The sequence below is a fragment of the Asparagus officinalis genome, unplaced genomic scaffold (assembly GCF_001876935.1).
Source record: "Asparagus officinalis unplaced genomic scaffold, Aspof.V1 AsparagusV1_Un87, whole genome shotgun sequence".
Taxonomy (NCBI): Eukaryota; Viridiplantae; Streptophyta; class Magnoliopsida; order Asparagales; family Asparagaceae; genus Asparagus; species Asparagus officinalis.
The window spans coordinates 66,852-83,425 of NW_017972353.1; positions in this window are offsets into that span (position 1 = coordinate 66,852).

Genomic DNA, 16,574 nt, shown 5'->3' on the forward strand with positions numbered 1-16,574 from the left:
GTGGTCTGGCCCGGGCCCGGTCTGAACGGCCATATTTGTGATTTTGACAAAAATACCTACAAAAACGGTAAAAAAAGTCAAATTTGAGGGTATTTTTGGTCATTTGGCTAGGGAATTGCCTATATAAATAGATGGAGTTTTCATTTATTTTTCTCATCTAAAATTCATCTACTTCTCTCTAATACTCTCTAATACTTTCTTAATCTCTCTTTTGCTCTCTAATTCTTCAATCAAATAGCTTCCTTCTCTGATTATAAAGGGCAAATCCCAACTCCCGATGTTAAAACGAGTCCTAATACTCCTACTACACGAGCTACAATTACTCCTCCTATCGATGTTGATCACGAATCCGGTGGCGATGATTCTGCACCTAAAGCTCCTAAAAGTCCGGGATCCGATGTGTGGAACTTCTTCGAGAAGATAGAAGTCACCAGGGATCAACACGGTAGGTTTCTCACCCAGAAGACTAAGTGTGTGTTGTGCGGCCATATTTTCCAAGCTCATCATAAAAACGACACCAACCATCTCAAACGCCATTTAGAAAATCACAACAGAGTTCAGACAACGCCTCAAAACAATCTTTACTCTCCCAATCCTCATCATTCGGTAGTCTCGGTAGTTGGAACTATGACACAATTAAAGTCAAGAAATGCGTCATCAAGTTTATTATTCTTAAAAATTTTCCTTTTAAATTAGTAGAAGATGATGAATTTGAAGCTATGTTTTTATCCTTCATTTAAAAAAATTTCTTGGCAATCTTGTCACCGTGATATTTTTAAATATTATCACGAGGAATAATAAAAAATAATTTCTTATTTTCAAAGTTTAAACTATAAATTTTCTTTAACTTCTGATATTTGGACATCTAGAGCATAAACTGGTTATTTATATATCACGACACACTGGATTGATGATAATTATCAAATGTTTAAAAGAGTTATTTCTTTTATTGCATTTGAAGATTCATATAATGGTATTAATATTGCAAATTTAATAATAAAAGAACTTATAAATTAAAAAAAATTAGAAAAAATATTTTCTGTTTTACTAGATAATACAAGTAATAATAATGTAGTTGTTGATCATATCAAAACATCTTTGCTATTGCCATGTCATGGTGATATTTTTCATATTTAATGTATATGTCATATTTTAAATTTAATTATTCAAAGAGTATTTGGTAAATTCATGATAAAAAATGTTAGAACAATAACTTATGCTCATAATGCTTCTGAACATAGACTTAAAAGATGGAAATATTGTGTAAAAGAGAAAATTTTTAAACCCAGATTAATTCCAAAAGATGTTGACCATAGGTGGAATTCTACCTACGCAATGTTAAATATAGAAATAGAGTATAAAGAAATTATAAATAATTTTATTGCTTTCTATACTTCTAGTTCTAGTCTTGTAATATGTATGGAATAACTGAGGATGAATGGTTAGTTATATATAGTGTAAAAGAGATGTTACAAGTTTTGTAATATGTATGGAATAACTGAGGATGAATGGTTAGTTATATATAGTGTAAAAGAGATGTTACAAGTTTTTTATGATGCTACTATGTTTGAATGGTTAGTTATATATAGTGTAAAAGAGATGTTACAAGTTTTTTATGATGCTACTATGTTATTATCTAGTTGTTATTATGCAACTATTATTCAAGCTGCTTTACAAGTTTTAAATATTCAAACTTTTTTTTAATAATTATCATATGGATAATTATTTTGGAAATATGATTTTTCATATGGGAAGTAAATTTAATAAATATTTTAGGCCTATTCCTATTATTTTTGGTTTGGGGGTTCTTATTGATCCATATTTGAATGATGTTGGCCTTTGAAATTTGTTAAATTCTTTGTATGGAAACATGATAATAGACACTGATGATGGTCAAACTATTATTGCTCTTACTCATCATTATACTATTAAAACTTATTTTCAAAGATTATATGATGAGTATCCAGCTAGATATGGTGTAAGTACACATCAGCCTACAGCTTATTGCAAAAGTAAGAGTTTTGATAGAGAATTATTGATAGCTCAGCTAACCGGTGGATCTGGATCATCAATGGAAGTTTCTAAAATTGAACAATATTTAACTTTATCATTAGTTAAAAGTCAAAATAATAGTTTCGATATTTTATAATGATGAAGAGTATATGGAACAGTTTCATATCCTATATTTTCTATCATGGCTCATGACTTACTAACAGTACAGGTTTTCACGGTAGCTTCAAAATCCGCTTTCAGTACATTAGGACATTTGATCGATGACCACAGGACATTATTAGATCCGTCTACCGTAAGGCGGTAATGTGCCTACATTGGTGGAGGTACGAGAAGAGAACTCAAGGCATCGATCAGATGACTAGTATTGAAGATAAACTTGGAGAGTTAGGAATAGCAAATAGAGATAAAGAGTAGAAATTGTTCATTAGTTTGATATTTTTATTTCTTAGCTGAAAATTTATGATAAATTATTTTGGAAAGAGTTGCAAATGATAGTGATATAGATGAGTATGTGCTAACCTAGTTAGAATGTATTCATCTATTGTGATACGACAAATTCTAAAATAAATTTATAATTGTTAGTGATTAACTGATTATTAATAAAAATTTATTTTTATTATTTTAATTTTTATAATTTTTATATTTGTAAATTATATAATTACAAGTGATTAATAATATGATTGATTTTTTATCAAAATTTTGCTTAATTTATTGTTATTTACTATTAAAATTTTTTAACAAAAAAAGAAAATGACTGAGCCGGCCCGGGCCCGGGTCGCTGGACCGGCCCGTTTGGACAAGCCTAGATGTCATCATTGTGTTCACTTTCTAGTTTGAGATTATTGCCACCGGAAGTTTGTGAGAGTTAAAGTACCTCAAGGATTACATGAACTTGTGAATTACTTTCCAACAAATAAGGAAAAGCTATTTCCAATCCAGAAATTCTTTCTTGGCTTCTCTAAGTGTTTCTCTGAAAATCTGCTTCGCCCTTAAATCATGGGAGGAAAGTGTTTTTTGTGAGATGCATAGTTATGGTTGTAATCCAAAAAACTGTTTGGTTTGCTACGTCACTTTAGACGTTGATGAACTTAAAAAATTCTCTCCATTTTTTGAAATGTTTATTTCCTATTTTGTGCATTCCATCCAAACTAAAGATCTAAATGAACATATTTCCACCCATGAATCTAGGGTGAAAACCCAAAAAAAAATCACTTTTCCAATAAATTAATAGAAGCTTAATATTTTTTTGTTAGCACGGAAATAGGTTCCCTTTATTTCATGGAAGAGAACCAAATATACCCTAAAGAATAAGAATTAACAAATTTTTTCTTTTGGGGGGTGGGTGGTGTTAGGAGGGGGTTCTCTTCCAGCTAATCTCGAAAATGAATTTTTCTAATTTGTACTCAAATAAATTATTTCCATTTACTGGATAATTAATGGTTGTGATTATGTAGTGGTTTCTTTACTTTACTTTTCTTTAGTGAAAAGTATCTTAATTCATTTCTTGGATTGGTGTGTTGTTAGGGATTTTATGGAGATTAATGTAACGCCCCGCCTCGGAATCCCGGAATCGGTACGCTATTAGATCTGATGGACTGGCCTCACAAACCACCACATGTATTTTCAGCACGTTTTGTCCTCACTCACGTGCTCCCTGGAAAACTTCCCAGGGGGTCACCCATCCTAAAATTTCTCCAGGCCAAGCACGCTTAACTTTGGAGTTTCTAAGAGTTGGGTTCCCGAAAAGAAGATGCATCTTGGTGGTATGAGTATTCCAATCAAATCTATCAATACTAATCACATCACCCTCTCAATGGTTGGGGTATTACATACTCCCCCACTTAAATTCACAACGTCCTCGTTGTGCCAAATCATATCATCCAAGACCGTACCATCCGTGTGAGATTCTAGAGGTGACTCCTACGGCCTCAAGAGGTGGTTCCCGCCCTCTCGATGTAGCACTTTGCGCCGCATAGCACTTAGCTCTCACAATTCATGTTGGCTTGGCTCTGATACCATTTGTAACGCCCCACCTCGGAATCCCGGAGTCGGTACGCTATTATATTTGATGGACTGGCCTCACAAACCACCACATGTCTTTTCAGCACGTTTTGTCTTCACTCACGTGCTCCCTGGAAAACTTCCCAGGGGTCACCCATCCTAGAATTTCTCCAGGCCAAGCACGCTTAACTTTGGAGTTTCTAAGAGTTGGGTTCCCGAAAAGAAGATGCATCTTGGTGGTATGAGTATTCCAATCAAATCTATCAATACTAATCACATCACCCTCTCAAGGGTCGGGGTATTACAATTAATCTGCGGAATTAAACAATAAATGAATAACGGCACCAATGAAAATACTACAAGCAAACAAACACCAAGATTTAACGTGGTTCAGCAAAACGCGCCTACGTCCATGGGGTAATCCAGAGAGCAATATTCCACTATCAATCGAGGGTACAATCTCTCAAAGTTATACCCGATGTTGAGGATCAAATCACAAAAAGAAAAATACAGCGTTACCTCTAGGGCACCAAAACCCTAAAACCCATCTCACTACAAATCTCTAACTCCCACAAGGAAATCAACACCTTACCCTCGACGGCGTCGTCATTTTGAAGACAACGACTTTTGAATCACTACAATCGGACAACTGAGCTATCCGAAATCTGAACTTCTCCCCCTCTCCTCTTTCACTCTCTCGGGTTACTATTCTCTGGTTACTGTAGCAAAAAAAAAAAAAAAAAAACTCAGGATGATGATCTTCATGTGTCCCAATTTAATAAAGGAATTTTATCCCTAGGTCTTCCTTTTCTATTCAAATTAGGAATAGGTCCCTCAAATCATTTTCTTAGTAGGATACAACAAATTTGACCTAGTTCTTGTGGGCCTCAATTGGGATGGACCCACAATAATCTCCCCCTCTAGCCCAACGAGGGGATATGCCAATCTGTAGCTCCTCAATGGGAGTTCATACTGGCCAATCACCGACACAACTCGGTCTTCTCTCTAAAAACGGTCTTCGTTAAAAAATATGCTAGACTTTTATCTCTGTGAATTTTCTGTAGCTTTAGCTCTTCTTTCTCAATAGCTTCTCTAAGCCAATGATATCTTACATTAACGTGTTTCGTCCTGGAGTGAAATGTAGAATTCTTGCTCAAATCAAGAGCACTCTAACTATCAATGAAAACTTGATAATTGTCTTGCTACAAACCTAACTTTTGCAGAAATCTTCGCAACCAAACCATCTCCTTACTAGCTTTTGCAGCTCTAATATATTCTGTCTCTGTTGTAGATAAAGCAACACACATCTGTAACCTGGACTGCCAAGATACAACTCCCCCTGAAAAAGTAAACAACCAACCTGAGGTAGACTTTCTGTGATCGAGATCACCTGCCATATCTGCATATGCAAAACCATATAATACTACCTTTGAACCTCCAACACTCAAACACAATCTGAAATTGCCTTTCAAATATTTTAAGATTCACTTTACACCTTCCCAATAAACTATCCCTGGATTAGAAAGAAAACTACTGACAACGCCAACTACATGAGCTATATCTGGCTGAGTACAAACCATAGCATACATCAAACTCCCTACAGCTGAAGAGTAAGGAATATTCTCTATCTCACTCTTTTCCTCATCTGTAGTCAGACAAAACTTCTTGCTAAGCTTCAAAAGACCTGCAAGTGGAGTATTGATTGACTTGGTATCTTTTATGTTGAATCTATCAAGAAGCCGTTCAACATATTTCTCCTGTGATAACCATAACTTCCTAGCTTTTCTATCACAAGCAATATCCTTACCAAGAATTCGCTATGTCGAGCCCAAATCCTTCATGTCAAAGGATTTAAAGAACTCCTTCTTCAGCCCACCAATTATCTGACTATTCTGACCAACAATCAACATATCGTCCACATAAAGCAAAATGATAATGAAGCTAGAATCTAAAAAGCTCCTAAAATACACACACGAATATGCAACTATCCTCTAGTAGCGATGATTCAGCATGAAAGAATTAAATTTTTTGTACCACTGCCTGGGTGCCTGCTTCAAACCATAGAAGCTCTTCTTCAACATGCAAACCATGTGTTCTTTTCCCTTCACTTCAAAACTCTCCGGCTACTCCATGTAGATCTCCTCCTCTAAATCACTATGTGTTAGCCTCATGGTTATGAGCATACTCCCTAATCTTGTTTTGATGATTACAAACAATTCCTAACATTGTCTGTCGAGTGCTTGCATTTATTTTGTTAGGTAATCTACACAAATATCCTAGTTGGAGGTTGGATGGAATTGCGCCATAACGATCATATCAAATAGAGATTGGCGGAAATAGTGGTATGAAGCCATTTGCAATTCAAGTCATATACAAGATCAAGCTTCATCAATGTTACCAAGATCGAGCATCATGAAGATCATTGCTTGGTATATTAGTTTAGGTGTTTATACTTGTGTGTTAATACTTCAAGCTCAATTATACATACACACGTATTTATTGATTTTATCAAAATATAGGTATTTTTATGAAATATTGTGTTATTGGTTTATGGAATTAATAATCATTATATACATCTTTTATTAAGTCTATAAAATCATTTTATAAGGTTTTAAAACTTTTGTTTAAGTCAAAAATCAAAAATCAAGTGTTTATACAAACATGTATTTGAGTGTTTTTACAAAATGATGAGATTTTACAAATGGGAAGTGTAAATTGAAAAATTATTTTTGTAACATATTTATTTTCATGTTCATAATTATTTCCCAAAGTTTTACATTTTTTGGAATTTATTTACTATTTTTAAGGAATTTCAAAAATCAGATTTCATATATGAACAATGCATGTGCACATTAATGACTCGACTTATAAGATCTGATAAGTTGACTTATGAACTACTCTGAAAAATACATTTTCTATCTGCTGAGTCGACTTACTATTCCAATAAGTCGACTTATACTAAGCCAATTTATGTCCTCTATTAAGTCGACTTACAAACTGTTTTACAGATAGTAGTTTTCTTCTGCTAAGTCGACTTATGTACATTGACAAGTCGACTTATTACATATGAGTCAACTTATTACTTCTGACAAGTCGACTTATAAACAAGCCGTTGCACAGTAATAGCTATTTTCTAGATTTTATTTATTTTATTATTTTTATGGGTTTTTGGTGTTTCCTTGGGCTGGTTTCTTCTACCCTATATATACCCCTTTGCCATAACTATTTCTAACTACCAAGAAAGTTTTTAAACAAGTTTAAAAGATGTTTAAAGTTTGTTTAGTGTGTTTATAAGTTTTGTTTGTGAAGAGATTTCACAAGAGGAGGAGATTATCTCTTTGGTGTTTGGACTTTCAACCTCATCTCTCTCTCTCTCTCTCTCTTAATTTTTAGAGGAAGATTTTCTAAACTCAATTATCGCTTTACATTTATAATTGTTTGATTATTATTTTTATTAAGCTAGAGTTTATATTGAGTTTATATTTGATTTACTCATTGATTACACACACACCCCTTGAGCTTTTAGTATTATCACATTGAGTATATTTGGGTTGTGGGGAGTGTATCATTGAGAGTGAGCTTACGTAGAGTTCTCATCCATTGTAGAGAACAAGCATGTTGTATCTGTGCTTTATTTGTGAGATTACTTTATAATACACTTGTATACTAAGAGGAGTGTGTGGTGAGAGACGGGGTCGATTCCAAGAGGAGTGGCATCGGTAGTAAAGCCTAGAGAGAGGTTATAAATCTGAGCACTTGAGGAAGGCGACATGGGCTAGAGATCAACACTTAGAGGGTGTAAAGTGTGATTGCAAGAGTGTGAATTGAGAAAGTTTTTGGTGAGCTAGAAAACCGATTGTGAGGTGTAAATATTTTGGGTGAACGTTGAAAACCTGTTGTGATAATGTATTCTCCCTGAGAGTGGGGAGCAGAGACGTAGGTCAGAAGGACCGAATTCCGTGATCATTTTCTTGTGCTTGTATTGTTCATTTGTCCACTATCATATTTATATTGTCTAATATCATTTCATGTTTATTTGCCCTTAGTTTACATATCCTTGCAAAATATTCATTATATATTAATCTTGCTAGGATATATTTGTTAATAAGTTTTAATTGACATTAAATCAGATTAGGTTAGCATTAACCCTATTTACCCTCCCTCTAGGATGCTTTCATTATGAAGGAATGTAGTCTTCATATTAAGCTCCTCAATCTTGAGGTCTAAACTAGCTGCTAACCCTAAGATAACTCTAATGGACGTCATCTTCACAATTGGTGAAAAAATCTCATCAGAATCAATGTCTTTTTTCTGACCAAAGCATTTCACCACTAATCTGGTTTTGTATTTCTGAATCTCTTTGTAGCCATACTTCTTTAACTTGAACACCAACTTGCTCTTTAAAACTTTTCTGTCCTTCGGTAAATCCATCAACTCATAAGCATCGTTCTTCTCAAGAGACTTTATCTCTTTCTTCATAGCCTGGAACCATCTATCCCTGTATTTATGAATATGTGCCTCCTGAAAGATCTCTGGCTCCCCCTCTTCTGCCAGCAAAGAATACTCTGAAAAAGAATATCTCGTGAATGGTCGAGCTCTCTAGCTGACCTCCTAAGTTGTGGCTCTGCAAACTCCTGCTGTTAGTGATGCTCCCCCTGCTGAAGAGCCTCTTGCTCGTGATCCTGATCACCATCTCCCTGCTCTGGTATCTGACCATCATCATCATGTATCTGCTCTGTATCTGTAGGATGTAACTGTTGACCTCTTTGTTTTGATGATGTTTAACAAATAATTTACATCTAATATTGTTTGTCTATTGTTTGTGTTTTGTATTCATTGTAGATAAACAATATGTTGGAGGTTGGACGAAATTGCGTCATAACGATCATATCAAATAGAGGTTGACAGAAATAGTGAAGTGAAGCTACACAATTCAAGTTGAAGATCCAAGTTCAAGTTTCACTCGTAAGTGTGCCAAGTCGAGCTTATTCAAGACCTATAGCTTGGGTAATCTAGTTTAAGAGTTTATATTATGTGTGTTAAGTACTTTAAGCTCAATCATATACACACACATATTTTATTGGTTTCTTTATATATATATATATATATCAATTATCTATACACACACATCTATTGGTTTCATAGTATATATATAGTTAAATATATATATATACATAAGTTTTGGTTTCTATGCATATATATAGTTTTATATATATACATACATATGTTTTGGGTTGTAGGCTGTCTAAAAATCACAATAGATAGTTGATCCCCCATCAAACACCGATGATGGAAGTTACAATCTGACGACTTCCAGAAGGCTACAATTTGAGGACTTTCACGTAGAAGGCTACAATCTGACGACCTTCACGACAACTGATGAAAGCTCTAATTCAACAGCATTCACAATCAACATCGGGAGTTACAATCTGACGACTCTCATATTTTATAACAGGCAAAGATCAATAAGCAATGGCCTTTGCAATGTTATAATGGACGAGGTTATAAGCCAACAATCTCTCTCAAACGCAGAAATTCACTTCTGCGTTTTTCAAGTTCAAAACGCAGACAAGTGTGCGTTCCTTAAACAGGCGTCGAACTCTGTAACGCAGAGTTGAATCGTAAAACGCAGACAAGTGTGCGTTCCTTAGCAGGTGTCGAACTCTGTAACGCAGAGTTAAATCACGAAACGCACACGTAATGTGCGTTCTTCGACAGACTCGACTGCATCCCAAACTCTGAACGCAGAGTTGATCCTCAACGCACCAGTGACCTGTGCGTTTCCAATTTCAGAACGCATGCGGCCTGTGCGTCTCAAATCTCCAACAGAGATTTAACTCTGCGTCCTAAGCCTTGGACGCAGAGTTAAAGCCCAAACGTGGCATGTGCGCCTGTGTTGCTTGAACTGCTGAACGCAGAGTTCAGCTCTGCGTTCTAACGCCCTAGCACAGAGAATCTGCCTGTGCGTTCAGCCACCAAGATAGGCCCAACTCTGTGTTTTTAGTCTAAAAACGCAGAGTTCGGGCCCTGAACGCTATTTTTCAGCGTTTGACTCGTTCAAGCACACAATGAACAGTTTCAGGAACTGTTTTTCCCCACGATTTGAGGGATTTTCGCCCCACTTAAGAGAGGATTAAGGGGGTAGTTACCACCCTAAATCCCCTATAAATAGTGGGAAACTCAACTGAGTTTACAGGCTTCTTTTTTGGGCAGCAAAGAAGCGATCTGCGGCTAGCTTGGGGATCGGATTGCCGCGTTCTGCAGCAACAAGGAGTTTTGGAGACCAGCAACAGGAGCTTCTTCCTTGGCTTATTAACCGAACTTTCGGTTCAAATCAACTCTTTTTCAAGAGTTCAAACTCGTTCAGAGTTATCAACTCGATCAGAGTTCAAAACTTGCTCTGCAAGTTCTTCTAAAACTCGTTCAGAGTTATCAACTCGTCAAGAGTTATCTTCAAACTTGCCACGCAAGTTCTCCACAGCGTCAAATCGTGAGGAGAAGACATCGTTCCAGTGAATCAAGACGTTCGGATCGTCAACGAGAAGCAAACTCGACGCGAGCATTCGAGGGAGGCATCTCATCGCCACCGTGAAGAACCCAGAATTAAACAAAGGGGAGAATCAAATTCATTCTCCTCTCTTTTGTAATCGGAATCCAAATTGTAATTGATTTTGAGAGGAATACAATCAAATTTTTCTTTCATTATCTTTTTACTGTAAATTTCCAACAAACAAAAGATGGCGACTCTGCTGGGGACTAGCTTCTCTGACGAAGAAGTGGTGGTGCAATCCGACGTTCATCTCACTGGAACGACCGTTGAAACTCTGATTATCGAGTTTGATCAAGCCAAGTACGAGGAGGCCATCTCCTCCGGATCCCTTTGCCCCAAGGCTATGCGTAAGATCCACACAGTTTTCGAGGAGACGAAACCTCCAGTTGTAGCCAAATCATCTAAAGACTATCTCCTATGGGGGGTGCACTGTTCATACAGTCCCCTCCCTAAAGGAGAAGGCTCGACTTCGGCACAACTCCAAAGCCGATCCTCCAATCAACGCGAACTCTGCGTTTGCGAGCCTCAACATGGCATAGGCCAAGCTAGACGCAACCCTCAGGGGTGCGTTTCCCAGATAGAACGCAGCCTTCAGAGGCGCGTTCCAACATCAGAACGCAGACCTCAAAACTGCGTTGATCTGGCTGAACGCAACTCTCAGGAGTGCGTCCCAGAACTAAAACGCAACTCTCAGGAGTGCGTTCCAAAATTTAAACGCAGACATCAAACCTGCGTTGATCTGGCTGAACGCAACTCTCAAGAGTGCGTCCCAGAACCAAAACGCAACTCTCAGGAGTGCGTTTCACAAACTGAACGCAACTCTCAGGAGTGCGTTTCTGAATCCGAACGCAGATCGCAGGACTGCGTTTCACTAGCAAAACGCAGACTTTGGTCTTGCGTTAATCAAGCTAAACACGACCCTCGTGTTCCTTCTTTGGAACACGATGTGATTCGTCGTGTTCAAAATGATCAACATGGATTTAAAATTCATGTTTACCAAGAACCAGTCCCATCCTTTAACGGACAGGGGGTTCCATCTCTACCCTCACGCTCTGTGAGAAGTGCCAAGGAGACTAAAGCTTCAAAGGTTGCTCCTATGCCAAAGGAAACCCTCTCCTTTAGCCGCCGAGATTACTCGAGCAGCCCCACCTCTAAAGGAGTGGGCTCAGTTTATGCCAAACGCAGCCCTCAGTGGTGCGTTGTGCAATCAAAACGCAGCCTTCAAAACTACGTTGATTTGGCAGAACGCAACTCTCAGGAGTGCGTTTCAGAACCAAAACGCAACTCTCAGGAGTGCGTTCAAGATCCAAAACGCAGACTTACAAACTGCGTTAACCAACAAAAACGCAACCGGCAAAGGTGCGTTTCATCAACAAAACGCAGACTTCGGTCTAGCGTTAGTAAAACAGAACACGACCCTCGTGTTTCTTCTTCAGAACACGATGCGATTCGTCGTGTGCAAAAGGATCAATGTGGACTCAAGATCCATGTTCACCAGGAGCCAGTCTTATCCTTTAATGGACAGGGGGTTCCATCTCTACCCTCACGCTCTGTGAGAGGTTCATCCCAAGTCTCTGACTTGCGGGAATTGCTGTCGATGTTCAACCGACCGACGAACGTCGTTTTGCTCAATAATCGACGACATCCTCACAGGAAGAAGACTTTAGAGGATGAATACCTTGGAGTCACTTCTAACATGGTTGGTAGAGGGAGATCATCAACCCTTAGTTCCGACGGGTCAGAGACAGATCATTCTCCAAGCGTCAGAGAAATCACTAACGAGTTTGAAGGAATCTACCAACGTACTCGGACTCGAACAGGAGCCATTCCTCCTATCAACTATCAGAGTTTAGCCAGAGGAACTAATTCCGATGACGAACACTCAGCCATTGCGGAGTCCCAATCATCAAGCTCTTTCGTTGGGCATGAGAGCTTCGTCCACATGGCAGAACATTCGGAAGACCTTTCAAAGAGACTTGATGAACAGGAAGCCATGCTCAAATCTCAGCAGGAGGCCATCAATGAACTCATGGCCATGTTGACTCAAATCGTCGCAGACAAGGCCAAATCTCAGGAGACAGATTCGCCGCTTAGGCAAAAATCTTCCCGGAGAGGAAAAGCATCTTCATCCCGACCTCACACAAGCAAAGGGAAGGGAAAAGTGGTTGATGATGCGGCTTCTGACCAGGAAGCCCACAGCCTGGAATCTTCCTCTGATAAAGGAAGAGAGACTGAGAACGAGCAGAATCTTCAGTCTGCCAAAATGGAAGAATTGGAAGCCCGCCTTAAAGCCATTGCTAACAGAAGCGAGCTCCAAGATGAGGGAGTTATCAGACCCTATCCTGCCGAATGGGATGCAGCCCCTTATCCTCCAAAGTTCGAGGTCCCGACGCTACAAACTTTTGACGGCACGGGATCACCGAACCAACATATTTATCATTTCAAGTCACAGACTGGAAATGTAATATCAAACGATGCCATACTGGCTCGATTGTTCATTGGCACCCTTAAGGGAATTGCCTTTGAATGGTTCAGGAAACTGCCTGCGGGCTGTATCCAAAAGTGGGCGGATCTAGAGAGACTCTTCCTGTCAAGATTCTTTGAAGAGGATACAGAAGTCTCCATCCATACCCTTCTCTCTACTAAGCAGAAGAAGAGGGAATCAGTCAAAGCCTTCGTCAAAAGGTTTCGAAATATGGCTTTGCGTTGTCTGACAGGTATGACACAGTCTACCCTAGTACAAACCTGTCGACACAACTTGCAAACCGACCTCCTAGCTCGAATAGGAGTTGTAGAATGCCGTTCCTGGAGACAACTAATCTCTCAAGGCGAGCAGGCTCAAACAATCATTGCCAGGATCAAAGCTGAAGAACAAAGTAGGCATGATCAGTCCGAGCAATCAGACCAAGCCCAATCTTCTCCTGAGCAACCGGACCAGGCTCACTCTTCCCAGTCAGAAGGGAAAGATACTACGACCACTGAAGTTAATCCTCTTCAGTAGGATGGCGGGTCCAACAACTATCATGTTAACAGTTATCTCTGATAGTCAAACTCATCAGATAATGGCCTACCTGGTGATGTGATTCTATTCCGACTTCATGGATAGTGCCCCACTAGGTGATGTGCCTTGTCTACCTCTTTTTTATTCCCCTCTATGCTAAGTCTTCATCAAGACTGGGGGTTGGTTACTTGGAATCCACTGGATTAAGAGTAACGAATCTTTCACATCGTCGACAACACAAATTTTTGTCACGTTAACAATACACCTCTGACAAAACCCACTTATCAATCCTCGTCAATAGGATGATAAGTCCCCAAAGTTGCTCCAATCGCAACACAAATCCTGTCACGTTAACACTACACCTCTGACAAAAATCAACTTATCGAATCTTTCCAATAGAGCGATAAGTTCTCAAAATTGCTTCCATAGCAATATCTTTCTTGTCACGTTAACACTACACCTCTGACAAAATCCGCTTATCGACTCTCTTCAATGGAGCGATAGGTCCACAAACTCGTCAAGTTAACACCACACCTCTGACGACCAAATCAACTTATCGACTCTCTTCAATAGAGCGATAGGTCCGTAAAATACTGTTATGTTAACATAACACCTCTAACAGTCAACCCCCCTAATGAACTTGTTAATTCTTTCGGTGTTTCAAGCTACACAGGAAGAAATGATACCAAAAATCCATGCCTTCACGCATGGGGGACTTTATCTCGATCCCTAATTAGAGATAAGTCTGCATCTAACACATGCTGCCGGGTAGCCTATTCCCGCAATAATAGCAAAGCCTACGTATTCAATATCGTAGCAGGTCGTTATTAATAACGCCAAAATCCATGCCTTACACGCATGGGGAATTTTATCCTGAATCCTAAGTAGGGATAAGTCAATGTCTAACACACGTTGCCGGTTAGTCTTTTACCGTGAAAAGGACATCAAAATCCATGCCTCACACGCATGGGGGACTTTATCTTGATCCCTAAATAGAGATAAGTCTACGCCTAACACGCGTTGCCGGTTAGTCTTTTCCCGTCAAAATGACAAAGTCTATGTATTCAAAATCATAGCATCAAGACTAAGAGAGTTCATTCTCTTAGCACAACGTTACATGTGGAACGGACCTAGATAATTCACATGCTAGCCCGACTCAAACGGTAATCGGTAAAGGCTTATCAAATCCGTTGATGGCTGAGGGTTTGCCAAAAATCCTACGCACATTTGCAGGCCCATCAGCTTAATAGATGTGAGTCGAGACTTAAAACAGATGCGCCAAAGACAAGTCTCAAAGACTTAGTCAAAAATGCACGGAAGCCACTTCCATGTCTTAAGTCAAAATGTTGACCCGCGATGCAAAAAACCAAACGCCGAGGTCACACCTGTGTTCCAAATTCAACATGCAACGGTGAAACCCGCATCTCAAGTTCAAAATGCAGGGTCCACCCCCACATTCCAGAAGCAGGATTATGGCACATACCTTCACACAGGTCCTGCATGGAAAATCCGTTCAACCAAGCTGCTTTCGAAGCGAGTGCAGAGAACAACTCCTTTGTGACAAGGAATCAACAGCTCCAAGATCAGAGTTGAGATCCAAAGTATTCCGAAAATTCGTCCCAGTCAACCGCGAACTTTCGAAAACTTTGGAGGGGGTTCTGTAGGCTGTCTAAAAATCACAATAGATAGTTGATCCCCCATCAAACACCGATGATGAAAGATTACAATCTGACGACTTCTAGAAGGCTACAATTTCTTATCGACTCTTTCCAATAGAGCGATAAGTTCTCAAAATTGCTTCCATAGCAATATCTTTCTTGTCACGTTAACACTACACCTCTGACAAAATCCACTTATCGACTCTCTTCAATAGAGCGATAGGTCCACAAACTCGTCAAGTTAACACCACACCTCTGACGACCAAATCAACTTATCGACTCTCTCCAATTGAGCGATAAGTTCTCAAAATTGCTTCCATAGCAATATCTTTCTTGTCACGTTAACACTACACCTCTGACAAAATCCGCTTATCGACTCTCTTCAATGGAGCGATAGGTCCACAAACTCGTCAAGTTAACACCACACCTCTGACGACCAAATCAACTTATCGACTCTCTTCAATAGAGCGATAGGTCCGTAAAATACTGTTATGTTAACATAACACCTCTAACAGTCAACCCCCCCAATGAACTTGTTAATTCTTTCGGTGTTTCAAGCTACACAGGAAGAAATGACACCAAAAATCCATGCCTTCACGCATGGGGGACTTTATCTCGATCCCTAATTAGAGATAAGTCTGCATCTAACACATGCTGCCGGGTAGCCTATTCCCGCAATAATAGCAAAGCCTACGTATTCAATATCGTAGCAGGTCGTTATTAATAACGCCAAAATCCATGCCTTACACGTATGGGGAATTTTATCCTGAATCCTAAGTAGGGATAAGTCAATGTCTAACACACGTTGCCGGTTAGTCTTTTACCGTGAAAAGGACATCAAAATCCATGCCTCACACGCATGGGGGTATCTCGATCCCTAATTAGAGATAAGCTTACGCCTAACACGCGTTGCCGGTTAGTCTTTTCCCGTCAAAATGACAAAGTCTATGTATTCAAAATCATAGCATCAAGACTAAGAGAGTTCATTCTCTTAGCACAACGTTACATGTGGAACGGACCTAGATGATTCACATGCTAGCCCGACTCAAACGGTAGTCGGTAAAGGCTTATCAAATCCGTTGATGGCTGAGGGTTTGCCAAAAATCCTACGCACATTTGCAGGCCCATCAGCTTAATAGATGTGAGTCGAGACTTAAAACAGATGCGCCAAAGACAAGTCTCAAAGACTTAGTCAAAAATGCACGGAAGCCACTTCCATGTCTTAAGTCAAAACGTTGACCCGCGATGCAAAAAACCAAACGTCGAGGTCACACCTATGTTCCAAATTCAACATGCAACGGTGAAACCCGCATCTCAAGTTCAAAATGCAGGGTCCACCCCCACATTCCAG